Here is a 23401-nt window from a genome sequence, read left to right on the forward strand (position 1 = left end):
AAGAATTTTGCTGGTAATTTTGCAAATCTTATTGATCTATGAAAGCCTTGAGTTATGGATCTGAGTAGGGCTGGCATTCATCAATCACTGCAAAAACATTAAGGGAAAATTAAAGCACTAGAAATGCTCACTGCAAAAATGGTAGAACCTATGAGGTACTATTAACCTTTAAAATATTCCTCTCTTTCAGGGAATATAGTATGTAATCAATTTTTTCGTTAAACATTGCCTTTTCCATCACATCCACTCAAGCACCGTTCCATTCTTTTCCTAGAACATTTTCTTTATTGTGTGCGTTTGCCTTTATATACCTTCAAATGCTCCCTTGACATAAACTTTGTGGTATTGTTTGAGCAACATCTTAAACTTTTCCAGACTGTTGTTGTGTTTTATTGTGTTTGAATTGCAGAATTTTTTGCCTTGTTAAAGATCAATAATGAAGACAAACAACATCAAAAATACTATCAGGCTTTTAAGATAGAGAATGGCATATTGATAAATACATTTTAAAAGTAAACATTTATTTGTCACAAAAATTAATTTTGGAGAAATCTGAGAAAAACTATAAATATATGTCAACAAAAAAGAAGGTCATATGGTAGTTGATTACTGTGAATTATATCTAAGTAGTATTTATCCATATACTATTTATATCCATAGTATGTAACTATATATACTATACAGTATATGATTATAACTGTCTGTTTTATATCTAGTATTTTTAAATTTCATATTTTCTTGAAGTAATCTTTGCGAATAATTACAAGCAATGATTTCCCTACCCCTTTGCTAGTTTAGATCTGTTCCTCAGAAATGAGTGTTTTTCTCTTTTTAGTTTTCTTTCTGAAAAGTAATATTCTTCCAGTGCTAATTCTCTATCCATCATTTTGGTCATTGATTATTTTTTGACAAGACAAGTGAAACATATCTCCTTTTTTGGCCAGAATTCTAGCTCCCCTTCTCCCGTATTGAGTATCTATACTTTTTCCTTGGATTTAGTTCATTTTTAAAAATGTCCTGTTATATAGGTGTACTACATCTTCTTTATCCATTCCTTTGCTGATGGACATTTAGGTTGCTTCCGTGTCTTGGCTATCGTAAGCAATGCTATAATGAACATTAGGATGCTTATATCCTTTCAGATCATGTTTTTCTCTGGATCATGCCCAGAAGTGGGATTGTAGGGTCATATGGTATCTCTGTTCGTTGTATGAGATACTCCTTTCCTATTTCCCTGGATTCTGTCATTTCCTTTCCTTTCCTTGGCTTTTCTTTTTCTCTTCTTTCTGAATGCTGTTTTGCTGCAATCATGCAGATTGTTTGGGTTTTGCCAGAGATTCTGCATTTCTGGGTGATGCTGATGCTATTGGTCAAAGAAACACACTTCGAACAGCATTGTCTTATATTTGTGCTGTTCAGTCAAAACATAATGCAAGCCAAATCTATAATTTTAAAATATCTGATAGCCATATTAAAAAAGTGAAAGAAACAGGTGAGTTACATAATTTTAATATTTTTATTAACCCATATATTCAGACAGCACTCAACAGGCAATCAATATTTACTTATTCAAAAGATATTTTCATTATTTTTCATACTAAATATTTGAAATCTGGTACATGTATTACACTATACAGCATGTCTCAGTTTGGAGTAGCCACATTTCAAAAGCTGAATAGCCACATGTGACAAAACATAGCCAAAGGGGACCTCCTGCATATGTGCACTAGGACACATTAGGACAGGTGTACAAAAATGTTCACAGTGAGGATGCTCAACCTAGCAGAACAATGGGATAATCTAAATGCCTATTAATGAATAAATGAATACTCTGCAGGATTCAGACATCAACTGCAAACAACAAAAATAGAGATGGATGTTAGGAAGAAAATTTGAATTAAAGAAATTAGCTGTGCAAAACTAGACTTGTAATACCATTTTATAAAGCTCAAAGATGTACAAAAGCAAAACAATATACTCTTTTGGAATATATAAATATGTGGAAACTTACAAAAAAAGTACACTAAGAGAGTGATGAAAACAAAAGCTTGTGAATATGATGTGGGGAGGGCATGAGGGTTGTAAGGGGCTGAGAAATGAGATGAAGAGAAGCACATAAGAACTTGTGTCATTGGAATACACTAGTCCTCGGACTGGTGTAGACAAGGGTGCTGTAGTTTATACAACGGTACTTCAAAGCTTTTAACGTTCTCTTGGCTGAGGTTGCCCCAGGAAGACAGAGCTGGCATGCAGGTAGTTTACTATGAGAAGTGATTCGAGAGAACAGGCTAGGGTTTTGGAAAAGGGAAACAAGGGAGATGAGAAAGCTAATGGAGTTAAGGATAACTGGGGCTCAAGTCTGCCAGGACCTTCTGTGGAATCGAAGAATCCACCTCAGAATCCCAGGGCAATGCATTTATCACTGACACCTGACTCTCTTGGCCAAAATTGCCCCACAGAGCATTAACTTCCCACTTCCAGGCAGGGCAGGAATGACTTCTAGGAGGGATCAAGTCAGTCCCCCTCTGACTTCCCTGTGGTGGTTTTAGGGAAGCCTCAGCCCCAGATGAGAGATCAGCACTTAGCTGAAGTAAGATGGTTGTGACAGCAATGGCTGGAGGAATAAAATGTCCTTGAGAATGTGAAGCAGGAGAACAGAGTTGTCCAAACAACTTCCCTACACAATGCATATATTCTTATGCAGGTATCAAATACTTTTTAGAAGATAGTAAGGAAGAAAATTATATGTACTTTTTTTTCTCTAGATAAAAATTATTTCATGGTACTTCATACTTATCAGATACTACTATGTCCCTAACGTGGCCTAACATAGTGTACATGACCTGGCCTTAGCTGCTTCTCTAACCTCATTTTCTAACACCCTCTCTTTTCTTTACAGCAATTCAGCACCATTTCCTACAGATGTTCCGGGAGCTGACCAACTCCTGGACTCACCCTGGAGTCTTCACTGTTCCCTCTCCCCGGCTGCACTTCCCATGGCTCGCCTTGCATTACATGGAGGTAGGTTTCTGCTCGCCATTCAGTTTCTCTTAGTAGTCTTTCTTGACCACCTCACTTTCACATGAGCATCCCCTACCTGGCCCACTATGGTATCATTCTCTGTCTTCTTGTGCTTTTCTTTACATGGCATTTTTCACTCTTTGATGTTACATTATAAAACTACTTTTGCCATCTGTCTCTCACTCAGGTGAAAGCTCTACAAAGACAGGGATACTCCCTGTTCAATTCATACCTGTAACCCAAGAGCCTGGAATAGTACCTGACACCTGATGAACATTTCTTGAATGCCCTCTTAATTTTCACTTTTGAAAAATTAAAAAAATAGAACCCTAGCTAGTTCTCTTTTTAAATTTCAGATTCATGTAAATTGAGGCTAGTCACTCAGGTAGCTTTATCAAATTTTCAGTTTTCTATTTTTGAATTACATTTGATTTAATCTATCACAATCTCACCTATACTTTTTCTTCAAGAACTCAAATCTGAAAATGTTGCTTGGGAAATGCGATCTGTTTGTAATTAGCAGTGCCTTTTATAGAATCTAAACTGATGTGTAAGTTTTAATGACACCTAAAATTGGACAAATACACATGGCTTCCAGTCTAGCTGAGTGCTTTGCCTGGTATTGTATAAAGGATTGCATAGAGCAGTCATTTGTTAGCTCTTCCAGACAAACACTTGGCTCCCATGATAGCATAGTTGAGGATACAGTTATAACTGAGTGGTTATGGGCTTCCTGAAGTGACATAGTCTGTGTGTTTGTGAATCAAAAGGGTGAGCAGAAACGTATTTCACAGTTTAAATAAATTTAGGATAATACTAATGTTGGTACATATGAATTTAGCCATAGGTTATTGTCATAATATTTTAGCTTCCATTGAGCAATTTGGGTACTATTTGTAGTTGTTTTTTCTCTGATAAACTGTACATTTAAAACCAATTCATAAGGCTCTCCACATGGGAAATGCTGTATACTAGCATATATTTTATACTAAGCCACATGGTCTTGCTCATAAGGCCAATGGCATCACAGAGCTGATCAATGGGAAGTAGTGTAAATGCTTCTTCAATACCTCTATTAGCTTCCTTTTCTTCCCTGTTTCCCTTTTCCAAAACTCCTAACCTATTCTCTGGAATCAAAACCAAGAAGTTGTAAATCTGAAAGTGGAAAAATAGTGATACTTTAGTGTTAGCACTCAGGGCACCTACCTCGGAGGGCCTCAGACACTCTCTAGAGTCTTATCTTTGACCCGGCTACACATGATGGATTTCTAAGGAGAAAGGACATTCACAGTCAGAGCTGGCAAACCTCTACCTCAAAGGAGGCAACTTTGCTTCATTTGTGAGTGGGTCCCAACAGACCTAATCTATCTGTTTATTGAGTTACTCAAGTGCCAAATATCAATGATCAGTAGTCACTAAAAGCAAAGCAAGAGGCAAATTTTGTTTTTGTAATTCAAAAAAGTTAAAGAATATTTTTTTTCTTTTAAAATAATCAAAAGTACAGGAGTCTTTTACTTGTAGCCTTACACCCAAACCTTTACTACTTAGCTTCAAACTAAAGAATAAAGAAAACATGAAACACCAAAATATTTTGTACTTGAAATGAAGTTTTTTCCTTCTTCATGGCACTACATATAACTGTGTGTGTGCACATGCGTTTGTGTGTATATAATACAAAACTTAGTAAATTTAGTAAAATGATTTCAAAATATAAAGAGCCCAAATACTGAAAAATAAAGTTAATGATTTTCCTACCACTGTAATAAAAATGGTGAACATTTTTGTTTTTATGTTTGTTCTTTTTATATCAGAAGATTTAATGAACAATTCTCAAAAGAGTGCCTGTTTAAAATGGCACTTGTTTTTTCAAGGGAACTTGCCAATAATTGGAATGTTTATATCTACATAGATAAGAGAGGAAATAATACTGAAGTCTTTCTAAGATTTAATTCAACACTTCATCAAAGATTATAAGGCAGAAACTAAGTACTAACAAAATTTAAAATTTTAAGGAATTTAACTTGTGTTGCATTAGAGTGTTGTTTTCTGTGAATACACAATCCTCATTTTCTTTGCTATTTCATGCCAAGTATTTTGGCTGTGCCATCGTCAAATATCAATTGGGAAAAACATGTCTGTCAGCAGCTCATTTTCTCATCAATTTAAGCTACTAAACTACAAATTTGTTACAAACTGCAGATGGCCTCAAAGACTGTGTTGACTGTATAGAAAATACACTGGATGCTTTCTAAATGTGTAGCAAAATAGAAAGCATTTTTCTAAGTCAAGACATTATATCCTTTTCATTGAAAACCAAAAAAAAGATTGTATTACCATTTAAATACTCTCCACTAGTATTTTTAGGGAACAGTGCAATTTCCAATAAAAAACAGGTCCAGGAAAAGATCTCCAAGAATTAACAAGTTGTCGTTAGGGTACCCTCAACCTCTGCACGCAAGCTTCCCACTAATTGACCCAAGATAAAGCCAGCATACATAGACCATAACAGTTTAGAAAATCATATTTTCACAGTGATGGAAATGATTTAAAAATTAATTTATTGGCTCATTTACCAAATGCATAAAAGAAATTTCAAAGTAATAAAAGGCAAATCCCTATTTGAATAGGTATTTAAAAAGATGCTGATGTCGTTATGTAGTAAGCCAAGGTAACAACCAGTGTAGTATTTATTAATCACGTTTTACCAGCTTCCAGAGTATTTATTACTATGTTTTAATGTCTTTGCAAAATTGAACTTTTAAAATTATATTTTATTGCTTTGAGAGGCCAGTTCTTTAGATGGGAGCTAATCGTCGCTAGAGGATCCTGGCAGGCTCCAGTCCATGGACACGACTTAGCGACTAAACCACAAACCAATCTTCACTATTGCGTATTACAGTAAATATTTGAATATTAAATTTAAATATTTAAAGCTACCTTTCAATGAAATCCTTAAGAAGTTTAATTTTGAAAATGTGTTAAAGACAATTTTACATCAAGTTCTATGTATTCTGTGTGACCGATAAGAGAAAAATTGGCCTTATGTACCTTAAAATACATTGAAAGTAACCAAAGTCAGTCAGTTCAGTCTCTCAGCAGTGTCTGACTCTTTGCGACCCCATGAACCACAGCACGCCAGGCCTCCCTGTCCATCACCAACTCCTGGAGTCCACCCAAACCGATGTCCATCGAGTCGGTGATGCCATCCAGCCATCTCATCCTCTGTCGTCCCCTTCTCCTCCTGCCCCCAATCCCTCCCAGCATCAGAGTCTTTCCCAATGAGTCAACTCTTCGCATGAGGTGGCCAAAGTATTGGAGTTTCAGCTTCAGCATCAGTCCTTCCAATGAACACCCAGGACTGATCTCTGTAAGATGAACTGGTTGGGTCTCCTTGAAGTCCAAGGGACTCTCAAGAGTCTTCTCCAACACCACAGTTCAAAAGCATCAATTCTTCAGTGCTCAGCTTTCTTCACAGTCCAATTCTCACATCCATACATGACCACTGGGAAAACCATAGCCTTAACTAGACGGACCTTTGTTGGCAAAGTAATGTCTCTGCTTTTTAATATGCTATCTAGGTTGATCATAACTTTCCTTCCAAGGAGTAAGCGTCTTTTAATTTCATGGCTGCAGTCACCATCTGCAGTGATTTTGGAGCCCAGAAAAATAAAGTCTGACACTGTTTCCACTGTTTCCCCATCTATTTGCCATGAAGTGGTGGGACCGGATGCCATGATCTTAGTTATCTGAATGTTTAGTTTTAAGCCAACTTTTTCAGTCTCCTTTTTAACTTTCATCAAGAGGCTTTTTAGTTCTTCACTTTCTGCCATATGGGTGGCATCATCTGCATATATGAGGTTATTGATATTTCTCCTGGCAATCTTGATTCCAGCTTGAACTTCCTCCAGTCCAGCGTTTTTCATGATGTACTCTGCATATAAATTAAATAAGCAGGGTGACAATATACAGCCTTGATGTACTTCTTTTCCTATTTGGAACCAGTCTGTTGTTCCATGTCCAGTTCTAACTGTTGCTTCCTGATCTGCATACAGATTTCTCAAGAGGCAGGTCAGGTGGTCTGGTCTGCCCATCTCTTTCAGAATTTTCCACAGTTTATTGTGATCCACACACTCAAAGACTTTGGCATAGTGACTAAAGCAGAAATAGATGTTTTTCTGGAACTCTCTTGCTTTTTCAATGATCCAGCGGATGTTGGCAATTTGATCTCTGGTTCCTCTGCTTTTTCTAAAACCAGCTTGAACATCTGGAAGTTCACGGTTCACCTATTGCTGAAGCCTGGCTTGGAGAATTTTAAGCATTACTTTACTAGCATGTGAGATGAATTCAATTGTGGGGTAGTTTGAGCATTCTTTGGCATTGCCTTTCTTTGGAATTGGAATGAAAACTGACCTTTTCCAGTCCTGTGGCCACTGCTGAGTTTTCCAAATTTGCTGACCTATTAAGTACAGCACTTTCACAGCATCGTCTTTTAGGATTTGAAATAGCTCAACTGGAATTCCATCACCTACACTAGCTTTGTGTGCAAAACAAATAACTCCAGAAAGAATGAAGGGATGGAGCCAAAGCAAAAACAACACCCAGTTGTGGATGGGACTGGTGATAGAAGAAAGGTCCGATGCTGTAAAGAGCAATATTGCAAAGTACCTGGAAGTTAGGTCCATGAATCAAGGCAAATTGGAAGTGGTCAAAGAGGAGATGACAAGAGTGAACATCGGCATTCTAGGAATCAGTGAACTAAGATGGACTGGAATGGGTGAATTTAACTCAGATGACCATTATATCTACTACTGTGGGCAGAAATCTCTTAGAAGAAATGGAGTAGCCATCATAGTCAACCAAAGAGTCTGAAATGCAGTACTTGGATGCAATCTCAAAAATGAAAGAATGATCTCTTTTCATTTCCAAGGCAAACCATTCAATATCACGGTAATCCAAGTCTATGCCCCAACCAGTAACACTGAAGAAGCTGAAGTTGAACGATTCTATGAAGACCTACAAGACCTTCTAGAACTAACACCCAAAAAAGATGTCCTTTTCATTATAGGGGACTGGAATGCAAAAGTAGGAAGTCAAGAAACACCTGGAGTAACAGGCAAATTTGGCCTTGGAGTTCAGAATGAAGCAGGGCAAAGGCTAATAGAGTTCTGCCAAGAGAACGCACTGGTCATAGCAAACACCCTCTTCCAACAACACAAGAGAAGACTCTACACATGGACATCACCAGATGGTCGACACCGAAATCAGATTGATTATATTCTTTGCAGCCAAAGATGGAGAAGCTGTATACGGTCAGCAAAAACAAGACCGGGAGCTGAGTGTGGCTCAGATCATGAACTCCTTACTGCCAAATTCAGACTTAAATTGAAGAAAGTGGAGAAAACCACTAGACCATTCAGGTATGACCTAAATCAAATTCCTTATGACTATACAGTGGAAGTGAGAAATAGATTTAAGGGGCTAGATATGATAGACAGAGTGCCTGATGAACTATGGACAGAGGTTCATGATGTTGTTCAGGAGACAGGAATCAAGACCATCCCCAAGAAAAAGAAATGCAAAAAAGTAAAATGGCTGTCTGAAGAGGCATTACAAATAGCTGTGAAAAGAAGAGAAGTGAAAAGCAAAGGAGAAAAGGGAAGATATACCCATTTGAATGCAGAGTTCCAAAGAATAGCAAGGAGAGATAAAGCCTTCCTCAGCGATCAATGCAAAGAAATAGAGGAAAACAATAGAATGAGAAAGACTAGAGATCTCTTTGAGAAAATTAGATACCAAGGGAACATTTTATGCAAAGATGGGCTCGATAAAGGACAGAAATTGTATGGACCTAATACAAGCAGAAGATAGTAAGAAGAGGTAGCAAAAATACACAGAAGAACTGTACGTAAAAGATCTTCACAACCCAGATAATCATGATGGTGTGAAAGTAACCAAAAATGAGCTCTAAAAGCCTCTTCAGAAGTGGATTTATGATTTACAGAGACCTCAGGACTACAGGTTAGTAGAATCTAAACTTCAGATTCCTCACCCATGAACTGAAGACTTTGGACAGAATTATGTCTAAAACTCTATTAATAAGAACATTCTACAATTCTACCCTGGAAAGACAGAGAAACTTACTTAGTTATTGCTGTTTCTTTAAACCAAATTCTTGATCCTTAATTATATCTCAGATTCTTAGAATGATTTTTTACATACTGTCAGTTATTATATTCTTATTTTTAGTGACTTTAAATAATTTTACATGTCAAATCTTAGGGAACATTAATTCTTTTTGTTTGAATTGTATGTGTACATTTGTGCTTACAATATAGTTTGACTAATTGTAATCGGTGTGTACTACCTGAATCTTAAGTTATGCTTTTTACATTACTTTATAAACCTCTTTGCATGTTTAAAGATGAAACTGGATTTCATACGTAAAAAATAGTGAAAACTCTACATGTATATCAGAACTTAGGTATTTTTGTTTATTTGAATGTGAGTCCCACAAATTCAGGGATTTTTTATTATTTATCTTATCCTCTCTACTATCTAGCAGGGAGTTGACACTCTGATTCTCAGTTAAAATGGTAACTATCACTAACATTTTTGAACTGTGGTGTTGGAGAAGACTCTTGAGAGTCCCTTGGACTGTAAGGAGATCCAACCAGTCCATCCTAAAGGAGATCAGTCCTGGGTGTTCATTGGAAGGACTGATGCTGAAGCTGAAACTCCAATACTTTGGCCACCTTATTCGAAGAGCTGACTCATTGGAAAAGACCCTGATGCTGGGAGGGATTGGGGGCAGGAGGAGAAGGGGCGACAGAGGATGAGATGGCTGGATGGCATCACCAACCCAATGGACATGAGTTTGAGTAAACTCCAGGAGTTGGTGATGGACAGGGAGGCCTGGCGTGCTGCGATTCATGGGGTCGCAAAGAGTCAGACACAACTGAGTGACTGAACTGAACTGAACTGAACATTTACTCAGCTCTTACATCAAATGTTGAACCAATTGCTTTGTGTATGTCATTTATTTAGTAATCACAAATAACTTTATATAAAAATACTATTATCAGTTTTTAAATTTATATTTTGTGTTATCTTAATTGAAATATAGTTGATATGCAATTTTATATAATTTACAAGTGGGTAATATAGTGAATCATAATTTTTAGAGTTTATACTCCATTTAAAGTTATAAAATATTACTTATGTTCCCTGTGTTATACAATTTATCCTTGCTGTTTATTTTGTACATAATAATTTGTATCTTTAATCCCTTACCCTATCTTACCCCTCTCCACTTCTCTCTCTGGTAACCACTGGTATGTCTGTGAATCTGACTCTTTTTTGTTATCTAATTTTTTAAAGAGAAAAGTGGACTCAAAAAACTTAATTAACTTTTCCAGTTTATAAGAGGCAACACTAATTTTATAATCCAAACAGAAAACACTTAATAACCTCACTATGATTTGTTTATTTTACATTTATTAAAGGACATTATATCCTATTTATAGTCCATAATTTTTAGCTATTTCCCTCATGAATGGGGAAGTAGACTGTCTTTATACTATCAGTAATATATACGATGATGCTACTAAGCACTTATCCTTTAGAATGTATGTGTAGATTATTCTCATACTCAAAGCACTCAAAATGATAAACAAAATGTGATATATACATTAATGCAATGTTTTTCAGCCAATTTTAAAGAGAAAATTCTGACACATGTTACAACATGGATGGGCCTTGAGGATAGTGAAGTAATGCAGTCAGAAATCAAAGAACAAATACTGTGTGATTCCACTTAAATGAGGCACATGGGATAGTTAAATTCAAAGAGATAGAAAGAAGAATGGTGGTTTCCAGGAGATGGAGGGAGAAGAGAATGAGGAGCTGATGTTTAATGGGTACTGGGTTTCAATTTGGGAAGATGAAAAGTTCTGCAGATGATTGTGTTGGCTGCACAGCAATGTGAATATCAGCAAAGCCACTGAACTGTACTCTTGAAAATAGTTTGAATGCTAAGTTTTGTTATACATACTTTATGACAAAAATAACTCAAAATAAAGCTTTGTTAAGCACTATTTGCATCCCCAAAAGAGATCCTATTGCAAATTCTTATTATTCTATGTAGATATAAGAGAAGACTTTGTATCTACACAAGTCAGAACTTCATTGGAGAAGCAGAGCTTGGTGGTGCAGATTTGGGAGCATTAGCAGATAGAGGTTGTTTACGTTCTTGGGACTGAATTAGATCAGTTAAGGACTATACATAGATTAGATGGGAGGCCCAAGATTTGGCCTGAGCCATTCTAAAAATTACTGGCCAGCCAAGGAAGGACAAGTCTGCAAAGAAGACTGAAGGATAGCTATAAAGATCAAAACAAATAAACAAAAACTAAAAAGAAAAGAAAAGAGAGAAAGAATGTGGTATCATGGAAGGAAAGAAAGAATTTCAAAAAGGAAACTTGACCTTGAATCGTTTGGGAATGTTTTACAGTGTTCTTTTGAAATTCCTTTCATCTTTAGTTTCCACGATTTTATTATCTTCTGACTTTCCTGTAGACTCTTGGTCATTTCTTCATCATCTCTTTTATTTAGTGTCTCTATTTCATTAAACCTTAATTTGACTTACATCAAGGTATACTTGCCCTAGGGAAGGGAACGAGGACCCTCTGCAGTATTCTTGCCTGGAGACTTTTGTGGGCAGAGAGCCTGGTGGGCTACAGTCCAAGGGGTCACAAAGAGTTGGACAGGACTTAGCAACTAACACTTTTACTTTCAAGGTATACTTGATGAGTTTAATTATACAAGAAGAACTGCTGATGAAGCTCTACTAAGCTACTCTGTTCTTGGACAGGAATTATTGAGAGAAAAAAATCTCACTGGAAATGAAAAAGACTTCTGATGATTGACTGAAATGAGATTGTATCTCACAAAATTAATTTGCAATCAAAAAAGCTTCCCATCACCCAAAGAAAAAAGGACTATGATAGAGGGCAAAAATATATTTTGGATGAAAACAGAGACTTCTGTATAGAAAAAGAAAAATTGAGTAGTAAATTTTGTTTGCAGTGGTAAGTAATAAATTTTCTAGTCAGGGAAGTTGTATTTGTTTATTTTTACCAAAAGTAAATTCTAATATGCTATACCAGACAAGATTCTTCCTTTCAAAAATATGCAGTCTAAATACAATATGCTGATTCTGTTACAAACATTGAAAAGATTTTAAAAAGAAAACTATGGACATGCCTCTTATTATTATAAGTCAAAATTGTGGCAGAAACCAACACAACATTGTAAAGCAATTGTTCTCCAATTAAGAAAAGAAGTACAGTGCAAGACTAACAATCAGATGTGAACATAGGATGATGAGATCTAAGTATTTCCACCTCTGAAACAGGTTTCTTAACTTGACTTATCCCTAGCGCCCATTTGGGAATCTTAAGCCAATCATTTGCCCCTTACATAAATCCCTTTCATTGCTCCCATAATAATTAGGCAAGCACTGGTATAATTTGAAACATTGGTTTCAGGGAGTCTTATTTTTCACACTAGCTATAAGATGTTTTTGAGACACCTGAACCATACTCTTTTGACTTCTCTAAGACCCAGGCCTGAATCATGAAAGCAAGAGAATAATGATTCCATGGCATAGCAGATAAAAGACACTTGTAACCCCTTTGTCACAATGTTCCCTAAGGGTTGATATAAATACATTAATCATTCTGCCAGGAACTAAATTTATATTCTAGTTTGCACAAGTTCATCACGACAAGCAAGGTATTGTATGTTACCTTGTAAGGTACCATATTTAATTAAGACTTTTTAACAGGTCTTCTTTCCTTCTTTGGAGAAGAATTTAAAAGACTTAAAATAATGTGATCTGGCTTCCTAAAGTTTACTACAATTTGGGTAAATTAAACAAATAGCATTATAACTGTTTTGTAGATTCCTATATTATTTTTCTAAAATATAAACAAGAAAGATGAATTGAAATCACTTCCTCAATGAAAACCTCTAATAGAGTCCAATAACTAATGCCTTTTATTACAACAAAGTTTAATAATACAGTGGTATTATTGTATTTTTTGCAATATTATATTAAAATTTAAAGTTATTAATATGATTATATTCCTAATAATTACAAATTTATATATTTTATCATGCATATATATAATTAGCAATTTCACAGATACACAATTAACAAGTACCATGACAAAACTTGAGAGTACCGTAGAGTTTGTCCGTTGAAAGGGTTGAAAGATCTAAGTAAGTTTCATTAAAAGTTTATGACATTCAAAATGTGCACAATCTTTATACATCTATTTATACACCGAATTATGTTTCAAAAGTGCTTTGTGGTTAATGTCACTCCTTATAGATACTCTAAGAATAATTTTTAAAAGATTAATTAACCAAACGCTCAGAAGCAGATATAATGCATACACATAATTACTATCTCCCTGTCACAAGTGTGACAGCATTTGCGAATTAGGAGGCACAACTTACACCTGATCACGTTTGTTCATTTATTCCCTGGGATCAAAGAACAATCACACCTAAACCCTTTTGAGCTCCTCCTTAGGGGAATGCACAGCGGTGTTTCCACATGTGAGGATGGATCACACCTAAACCCTTTTGAGCTCCTCCTTAGGGGAATGCACAGCGGTGTTTCCACATGAGAAGATGGACAACTGGAGGGCGGGAGGGCGGTGGTCCCCTGGGCTGTGAGTGAGAGCTGCTTGGACCTCTCCTCTTGCGGTCAAGGCAGGGTGAGTCGGGGGAGGCAGAATATTCCTGAGGGGCCGCCATGGCACTTACTCTCCCTGGAGTTGTTATGTGTCTGTAGCAGGGCTACCGTGTTCAGTGTATTCAAAGTAGAGACGAGTCCAGTACCTGCCGCTGGAGTCATTAGTGAACCTGGGCCTTTAGTAGAGCGTGAGTGGATATAGGTCACCAGTGAGTCCAGTAAAGTCAGCCTTCTCCAGTCAGTCAGGATGTCAGTCAGACCTCTGGATGGAGTGCCGTCTCCAGAAGATCTAGGTCTACCTTCTTTCTATTCTTGACCCCTTTGTGTTGTTCCCAAGCCATAGCCTAGGTCTCCATTGATTCTGGTCCCAGCAGAAGTCTGCACCACTCGCTTTGCCTACCTATTCCCATCTTATTCCTCCCACACAGCTCTGCATGAAATTTTGCCCATAACCACGAGGACCATAACTGCTACAGCTCTGGGTTTCATATTCTTTCTAGAGACCAAAGAGAGGAGGTCTAGATGGCTAATTACTTGTCTGTGTGGCCTTCTGGAGTTAAGTCCCAGGATGCTACCATTGGTTAGGGAATATTTTGAAGTAAGTCACAGAAGATCTTTAAGGCTCAATTAACTGATCTTTAAGATGAAGAAATTAGTAATATCTATTGCACAGGTATTACATATGAGACCATAAACAATGCCTAGCTCCAAGCCTGGTACTGAATTAAGCAATGAAGAAGTGATAGTTGTCTTCTCTTTTAGGTCTCAACATAAAGCATTGTTTTCCCAATATTCATCTGAGTATGGTTTTTACATAGTCACTAGGTTGTTGCCCACTCATCCATCAACTGAGAGTATGAACCTGGGGAAACAATGAAAACCATTTCCTTGGGAACCTATCTTTTCACCCGCATCTCTCCCCAGTCTTCTATTACGACACTGCCCTCTGCCCTCCTTCCACTTTCAACCTGTGACTTTCCTCCCATGGCTCTTCCACATCACTCTCTTGCTTTCACGTCTTCCTTACCTTGAAACTCCTCTTAGCCTCAACTCAAATATCTGCTCTGTAAAATAATCACTGACTCTTAGAAAGAACTGAAGTCTTTAATTTGTGCTCTCAGAATTTTTGGTATTTTGTATACTTCTCTAAGTATTATTCATATGAACATTGTTTAATTAACATGTGAATCAAGGAGATGTCCCTCTAATGACTGCTTTTTATGTCTTAATTCTCAGGACATCTTCCTTTGAAAATAAGGGTAAGTCAACATTAATATCATAGAGTTTTAAGTAACAAACTTTAAACACATGCACTGAAGATTGAATATCTATATTGTCCTCTCACTTTGAATCAACAGCAAGTATTTTCTGGATCGATGTTATTTTCTTTATTGTAAGATAACTACTTTACATCTAGTCTTACAAATTCTTTAGTTCAGCTAGATTTTCCCTTTGTCTGAGTTTGGACAGTATGACCTTCAAGTCTTGGGTCAATGATGACAGTGTTTATAATGACAATAAATAATAGTTAATGAATTTTTTTACTAGTTAATGGTATATGAAAATATCCCTCAATTCCAGGTCATTTTTTCCAAAGCCTCCTAATACCTAAATAGTTGCTTTGGCCCTTAAATACCACTTATAAGTCCAATGAGCACCTGGTACTAGACTTGGCTAAAAGTTGAATATCTATTAGATAAATACTAGGTGACATAGTAGCCTCTTTTAGCATTGCTTAAGACAAATTGGAAAAGACCTCGATGCTGGGAAAGATTAAAGACAGGAGGAGAAGTGGACGACAGAGGGCGAGATGGTTGGATAGAATCACTGACTCAATGGACATGAGTCTGAGTAAACTCTAGGAGATCATGAAGGACAGGGAAACCCGGCAGGTTCCCATTCATGGGGTCACAAAGAGTCAGACACAACTGAGCTACTGAACAGCAATAAGACCAATTGAACAAAATAATTATTCTTGAGGGTGATACTCCTACCATATCTTTATAGTTTTTTGTTATGGTTTCCCCATCAGTACTAATCTGAAAGTATTGTTAATGACTTGTCTTCATTAAATATCTCCAAAGCATTCAACATTAGACACGCGCGCACACACACACACACAACCTCTTTCAAAGTTATATATCATAGGCTTTTGTAACAAATAATTATATGATTATAATAGCAAGGAAAACTGGGATGGTCAGTTTGGGGAACAAATACAACTGACTCTTGGAAATCACAGTTTGTGAGAGAAAATAGGTGCAGGTAAATGAAAGATGAGTTTGCAGTTGGGATACAAGCATTAACTATCCTGTGGGCATCACTCAGCTGTGTTTTGCACAGGGAATAGAAAGTTTTTTGTAAGATTGCTAATGTGTTCATTGGGTTTCCCTGGTGGCTCAGATGATAAAGAATCCACCTGCAATGTGGGAGACCTGGGTTCCATCCCTGGGTTGGGAAGATCCCCTGGAGGAGGGCATGGCTGCCCACTCCAGTATTCTTGCCTGGAGAATCCCCATGGACAGAGGATCCTAGAGGCTACACTCCATGTGGTCACAGAGTTGGACACGACTGAACAACTAAACACAGCACAACGGCATGCGTCAATTAATTAATTATACTTAAACTGGGTGAAAACATCTGTGGTAAGGATGAAGAAATCTGGGGTAATCTTATTTGTATAATTCCTATCAAGAGACATTAATAATTTAGGAACATTGGATTTAGATGTGCCACAAGAATATTAATCCTGGTTGTTCTGTTAGATGAACAAGTTTACATCAGAGTGGAGAATGGCAACTATCTCATGGGATCTGACTTAAGACAAGGAGAGATGGTGGAGAGGAGCAGATGCTGAGGGAGGAGTCTGGATTCCAGGCCCCATGTTATCAACACAGGCTCTGTGATGAGCCTTCTAGTTCCTACCGGCAAAATGGGGGTCCCATCTGCCCTCCTAACACACCATTAAATGAGATGATAAACGTGGAAACCTTACAAAAGCTTAAAGCTACAATTAAAACTTGATTATTATAATTTATATGTTATATTTAGTCAATAGGAAAACCAGCTTTTAAAACAAAAAAGGACATTAAATGGTTTTCAAGTGTGTCCACTGAAAATCTTCTATGAGACCCCAATATCCATAGTGTGTGGGTTAGTCACTCAGTCATGTCTGACTCTTTGGGACCCTATGGGCTATAAGCCGCCAGGCTCCTCTGTCCATGGGATTCTCCATAGCTGTTGTTGTTGTTGAGTTTCTCAGCCATGTCTGACTCTTTGGGACCCCATGGACTGCAGCAGGCCAGGCTTCCCTGTTCTTCACCATCTTCCAGAGCTTGCTCAAACTCATGTCCATTGAGTTGGCGAGGCCATCCAACCATCTCATCCTCTGTCATCCCCTTCTCCTCCTGCCTTCTATCTTTCCCAGCATCAGAGACTTTTAAAAATAGTCTGCTCTTCACATTAGGTGGAAAAAATATTGGAGCTTCAGGTTCAGCATCAGTCCTTCCAATGAATATTCAGGACTGATTTCCTTTAGGATTGACTGGTTTGATCTGCTTGCAGTCCAAGGGACTCTTAAGAGTCTTCTCCAACACCACAGTTCAAAAGCATCAATTATTCAGCACTCAGCCTTCTTTATGGTCCAACTCTCACATCCATACATGACAACTGGAAAAACCATAACTTTGACTAGATGAATATTTGTCAGCAAAGTGATGTCTTGCTTTTTAATGTGCTGTCTGGGTTTGTCATAACTTTTCTTCCAAGGAGCAAGCCTCTTTTAATTTCATGGCTGCAGTCACAATCTGCAGTGATTTTTGGAACCCAAGAAAATAAAGTCTGTCACTGCTTCCATTGTTTCCCCATCTATTTCCCATGAAGTGGTGGGTCTGGTTGCCATGATCTTAGTTTTAGAATGTTGAGTTTTAAGCCAGCTTTTTCACTCTCCTCTTCCATCTTCATCAAGAGGCTCTTTAGTTCCTCTTCTCTTTCAGCATTAGAGTGGTGTCATCTGCATATCTGAGGTTATTGATATTTCTCCCGACAATCTTCCTTCCAGCTGTGCTTCATCTAGCCCGGTATTTCACATGATGTATTCTGCATATAAGTTCAATAAGCAGAGTGACAATATAAAGCCTTGACATACTGCTCTCCCAATTTGGAATCAGTCTATTGTTCCATGTCTGGTTCTAACCATTGCTTCTTGACCTGCATACAGATGTCTTAGGAGGCAGGTAAGGTGGCCTGATATTCTCATCTCTAAGAATTTTCCACAGTTTGTTGAGATCCACACAGTCAAAGGCTTTAGTGTAGTCAATGAAGCAGAAGTAGGTATTTTCTGGAATTCTTTTTATTTTTTTCTATGATCCAATGGATGTTGGCAATTTGATTCTGGTTTCTCTGCATTTTCTAAATCCAGCTGGAACATCTGGGAATTCTCCGTTCATGTCCTATTGAAGCCTAGCTTGGAGAATTTTGAGCATTACTTTGCTGGCATGTGAAATGAGTGGAATTGTAGATAATACCAAAGTGAGAACATCCAGCTGATCTATGGCAGGAAAGTCCAGGGTCCTCTTTGTTGAAGCTTTTTCTTACCCTGTCAGACAGCCCTTAAGGCATTTCAACTCCTCCTAATAACCACAAAATACTGTTTAACACCAGAGATTCAGGTCAGCAATCACATTTTGCAGATAAGGAGTCTGAAGGCCCGAAAGGCCAAGCAACAAACCTGTGGAGTCTTGGGAACATAGAAAGGCTGTGGTTTCACTTTTAGCAGTTCCTTTTTTTTTTGGACAGTTTGCTCATGCAGTGCCTTCTAAGAAAGAACCCTTCTTAACACATTACTGTTTTCACGGGTTCACTGAAAGGTTACTGCCAGTGTAGGAACAGATCAGGAGAGCAGTGTGCATAGCCAGAATACAGCACAAGCACCGTCAGCACTAGACCCAAGGTAGCTACCTTGGACAGATGATTCAAGCACTACACAAAACATTTGCCATGTGCCAATACTAAACATATTGAGCTCAGTTCTTTTATAAACCAAATTTGTTTACATCAAATATCAAGATAATGAGATTTCTTTTTTTATTGAAGTATAGCTGGTTTACAATGTTGTGTTAATTTCTACTATACAGCAAAATGACTCAGTTAAACATATACTATATATATATTGTATCATATATTCTTTTTTATATTATTTTCCATGATGGTCTATCCCAAAATATTTGAAATAGCTCCCTGTGCTATACAGTAGGACCCTGTTGTCCATCCATTCTGTATGTAATCATTTGCACCTACTAACCCTGTGATGGTGAAATTTCTAAGAATTTGTTCTGGGAATATTTTAGGTAGTACAGACAAAGCACATAGTTTCTATTTTTACAGATAATGTTGTGTAACTCTAGATACTAAGACAGTCTTAATCATGCTCACTCATACACACACACACACACACACACACAGAGACATAAATACTCAAGGCAAAAAGAAGAAAAACATAAATGATTAAAATAAACAGTTTTATCAAAAATACTATATACCATACCCTAGTACATAAGTCCTAGACATTTAACAAGTAGAAAGGGTTATTACAAACTGTCCCAAACTAGAAAGAAAAAGTTACAACATACTCAACACAAGATACTCATGTGTTTTATTTTTCATAGATTTCCTTGTGAAAACTGTCACTTGTGATTTCCTTGTGAAAAATTTCCCTTTTGTCCTAATACATTTAATAAAAAATATTTAAATATTTAAAATAATAAGACCCAAATTAGAAAAAGTGTTTTAAAATTTCCTGTTCAGTGGCTTAACTTTACTAAAAAAAAAAAAATACAGTTCATTTTTGAATGTGGGAAAAGTTTTGAATAAAACAAGAGGAACCCTCAGGGGATGGAACTTAAATATGCCTGGAAATAATACTTTAGGAAAAAGGGAAACATTTTTGACCCAGCGGGAGAAGCTAGAATTAAATTTATGTTGTAAAAATATAAACAAAGGATAGATCAAAATGTGGTTAAATAGAATGTAACTGTACAAAAAGAAATTAGAAAAGAACTTTAAAGAATAAACAATGTGGCAAAGGGAATAATCTTGATTACATGTTATAAAAATAAGCAAAACTAAATAGAATAGGATAATTAAGAAACAAATGAGAATAGATAGCACGGAAGTCAATTAAAATTTTGCCAATGATTTAAGATGAGTTTGATAGTATGTGGGAGTCAGCAGTTATTTCTTTGCCAAAATTATATCTTTGCCAAAGTTATATCTTTGGCAAATATTAATGAAGAATTGTTTGTTCCTTGTAATTGGAGTATTTTACACATGAAAAGCTTTATTTTGTATATTTTCTTTTGTTGATAATTTAATTAATGATAACTCCCACCCCCACCCCCCAATAGTTGACTTAATTAAAGTTCTTGGGTTCAGAAATCTGTTTCCAGCTTCTCAGGCAACCTCACCAAATAGATGGAATTAAGTAAAATATCTTTCACACTTTTAAGTAATTTTATTCTAAGATTTGTCAAGTCAGCTAAATCTTTCTTTTCTCTTTGCTTTCTCCAGCATTATTTTATTCTCTTGATTCTCTATTCTCTGCTGGAATATGAGCCCCATCCTGTTTTTCTTTCTCTGTTTCTCTTAATCAAGAGAGAGAAGCAGGCCTGCCTTGGTCACTTGATCAGGTAACACATTTGAATATAATTAAATGACTTCTTTTCTGCTGTTATAATGTCCCAGATGTCAGTTCTGATTTAGACATATTTAAGACTCATCTTGAGCTAATAATGAATTAATTTCTCATCCTAATGAACTAAATAATTATATATTAACTTGGGAGCAGTTAGAATGTATTTTATTAAACTTTTCTTTGAAAAAAAATTTTTTTCCCTAAAAACTATTTTGTGAGTTTAGGATAGATTAGGATAAATTTCTTTATTAGGAAATATTATCACTCTCAATCAATATTTTTACTAAAACTCTATCTTTCAATTATAGCAACTGTGCATGATAGATACAAGCAAGAATCAGATACTTTATCAACAGAGACAATACATATTCTCACAAGTCTATAGCAAAATTAACAATGGTACATTTTATAAAGTGGACCCAATAAAAAGGCTGTTAAAGAAACCTGGCTCCCTGTGTATGAATTTTTCTCACACTGTGTATCCTCATTTGGTGAAGACCTGTGTCTCCTGTATTGTTGAAAGATTCTCTTCACAATGAAAATTTGACTGGATTGGCAGTCTTCCAGCTTCTTTCTCCCAGGGAGATTGGGTGGGGGAAATAATGGGAGGGAGAATTAAAAATTTTACTCTAGTTCATTTTTAACCAATGACCTCTGTTCTCTGGAAACAGGGAAATGAATAACCCCGAACCGCTAATTGGCTTTATTCCTTTATGTTATTCATGGGAAGAAATGTTCTGCTTTTTCATAATAAAACAAAAGCTCATACTTTAAATGCCTTCTAACCATTATAGTTCCAGTATGTGAAGGATCCTATGATTAACTGAATATAAAGTAGATATGATTTGGAATTTCATTCATCACATCAAGTGACTTTTTGTTTTATTTTACAATTAGAACACCACATAGAGCAAAGATTTTAGCAGTGGAAATACTCTGATTATCCTTTATAGCCAGAACTAGAATGCGATGGGTGAGGAATTTATCTTGGGGATAAAATGTAGAGAGGTGCTGGAAAATTAAATAATCAAGATAAGTAATGTATAGTACAAGATTTATAAAAATAAAAACTAATGTAGAAAATGCATCATGAATAAAATATCACATTTAAAGACAGATTAGTGTTAATTACTTTTCCTTTTGCCTCAAACTATGGCTCAGCACAGTACAGGCATTATCTCTGAAACTTCAATGTCAATGGCCAATATTGAACTGGTTATTTAGTCAAGATTCATTTGTTCAGCTAAAGACATACTAAGTGACTAACCCTGCAGTTTGTATATTGGAAACGTTTATCAGTTTGGTCCCAACTTGATTTTGCCTTGAACTGATAAAATTGACAAATCATTATAATGACATGTAGACTTTATCACACTTACTCTTTTGTGTCTTTCTCAATTTTGCTATTTCCTTTTTTAATATTTTCCCTCTTGTGGTTTTATTTCTTATGCAAATGATGTCTGACCTTTTGGGGGACTACTTTCATTGTGTTGTTATAACAAATTTTTGATGGCTTCACTGGTAGAACTTTGCTGGACTTATTTCCTCTCCAGACCTTTTAAAATTCACTAATAAGAGAAAGGAAGTGATAGATCAAAATTTAAAAGCCTTGATTATAAGACTAAACTTGAATTTCCTCCAGAGAAGATTTATTGTCATTTCTGAAACTTAGTGTTTTTATCAAAACTGACAATGTGTAACTTTTTTTCCAAATAAATTATTCTAGTTTAGTAGTGAGACAGAAATACTCCCTGCAGAGTGTAATTGCTGGTGTAGCATTTATAATGTTAAACACCTTAGTTAATGTCCATTCCTCTTAAAATTCTGAAAAAGTGAAACTGTTAGCCACTCAGTTGTGTTCAGCTCTTTGTGACACCATGGACTGTAGCCTACCAGGTTCCCCTGTGCATGAAATTCTCCAGACAAGAATACTGGAATGGGTAGTATTTCCCTTCTCCAGGATATCTTCCTGACCCAGGGATCAAAGCAGGGTCTTCTGCATTGCAGGCAGATTCTTTACCATCTGAGCAATGAGGGAAGCCCATCTTAAAATTCTGAATGAACCCAAATCATCCATCTCTGAGACTAATTTTAAATATCATAATACTTCAGATAGAAACTTCTAATGAGTAAAATCTTCATTCCTCCCTCCCATCTTTTGTAATATTGTTATACAGCTTACTTTGACATATACTATAAACTCAAAATAATTGCTACTATTTTTGCTTTAGATATACAATTTTAAAATAATAAAAATGTCTCATATATACCTGCATTTTGGCCACTTCCAGAGATCTTCATTTTTCATATATACTAGATATCTGTCTGGTGTCATATTGCTTCTACCTGTAGAATTTATTCTAAAATTTCTTATATAGAGTAGTTCTGCTGATAATAATTTATGGTCTTGTTTGTCTGCAAAAGGCTTTAATTACCCTTCATTTTGACATTTTCTCTGGTTATAGAATTCTGGATTCTTTCAGTAATTTAAAATTGTCACTGTAGATTTCTGGCTTGTGTAGTTCCTGACAAGAGAACTGCTGTGATTCCTATCTTTGTGCTTCTGTAAGCAGTGTAACACTGCAGATAGAGACCCACTAGTCTCCCAAGAAGACTCCTTTAGTATCATTAAGCTTGGCACTTAGCATGCTTGGATAGATTTGAATCCTTTCAAAGAAACATAAACAGAAAAACGATGCATTAAATGTGGGACTTGTGGAAATTTTTGTTGAAAAAAAAAGCACATAATGCATGCAAAAGCTAGATGAGGAGACAAGATATTTTGATTACATACACCAATACAGAGAAAAAATTTGGATAAAAACTTCTTTGAACTTTGAAGAAAATTAAAGAAAACATAGGCTGTGTGGGGGAAGGGAGGGAGGAACATGAAGATAATATTGCTCTTAAATGCTATAGATGTTTTG

Source organism: Odocoileus virginianus, chromosome 19 (genome assembly GCF_023699985.2).
Source record: "Odocoileus virginianus isolate 20LAN1187 ecotype Illinois chromosome 19, Ovbor_1.2, whole genome shotgun sequence".
Taxonomy (NCBI): Eukaryota; Metazoa; Chordata; class Mammalia; order Artiodactyla; family Cervidae; genus Odocoileus; species Odocoileus virginianus.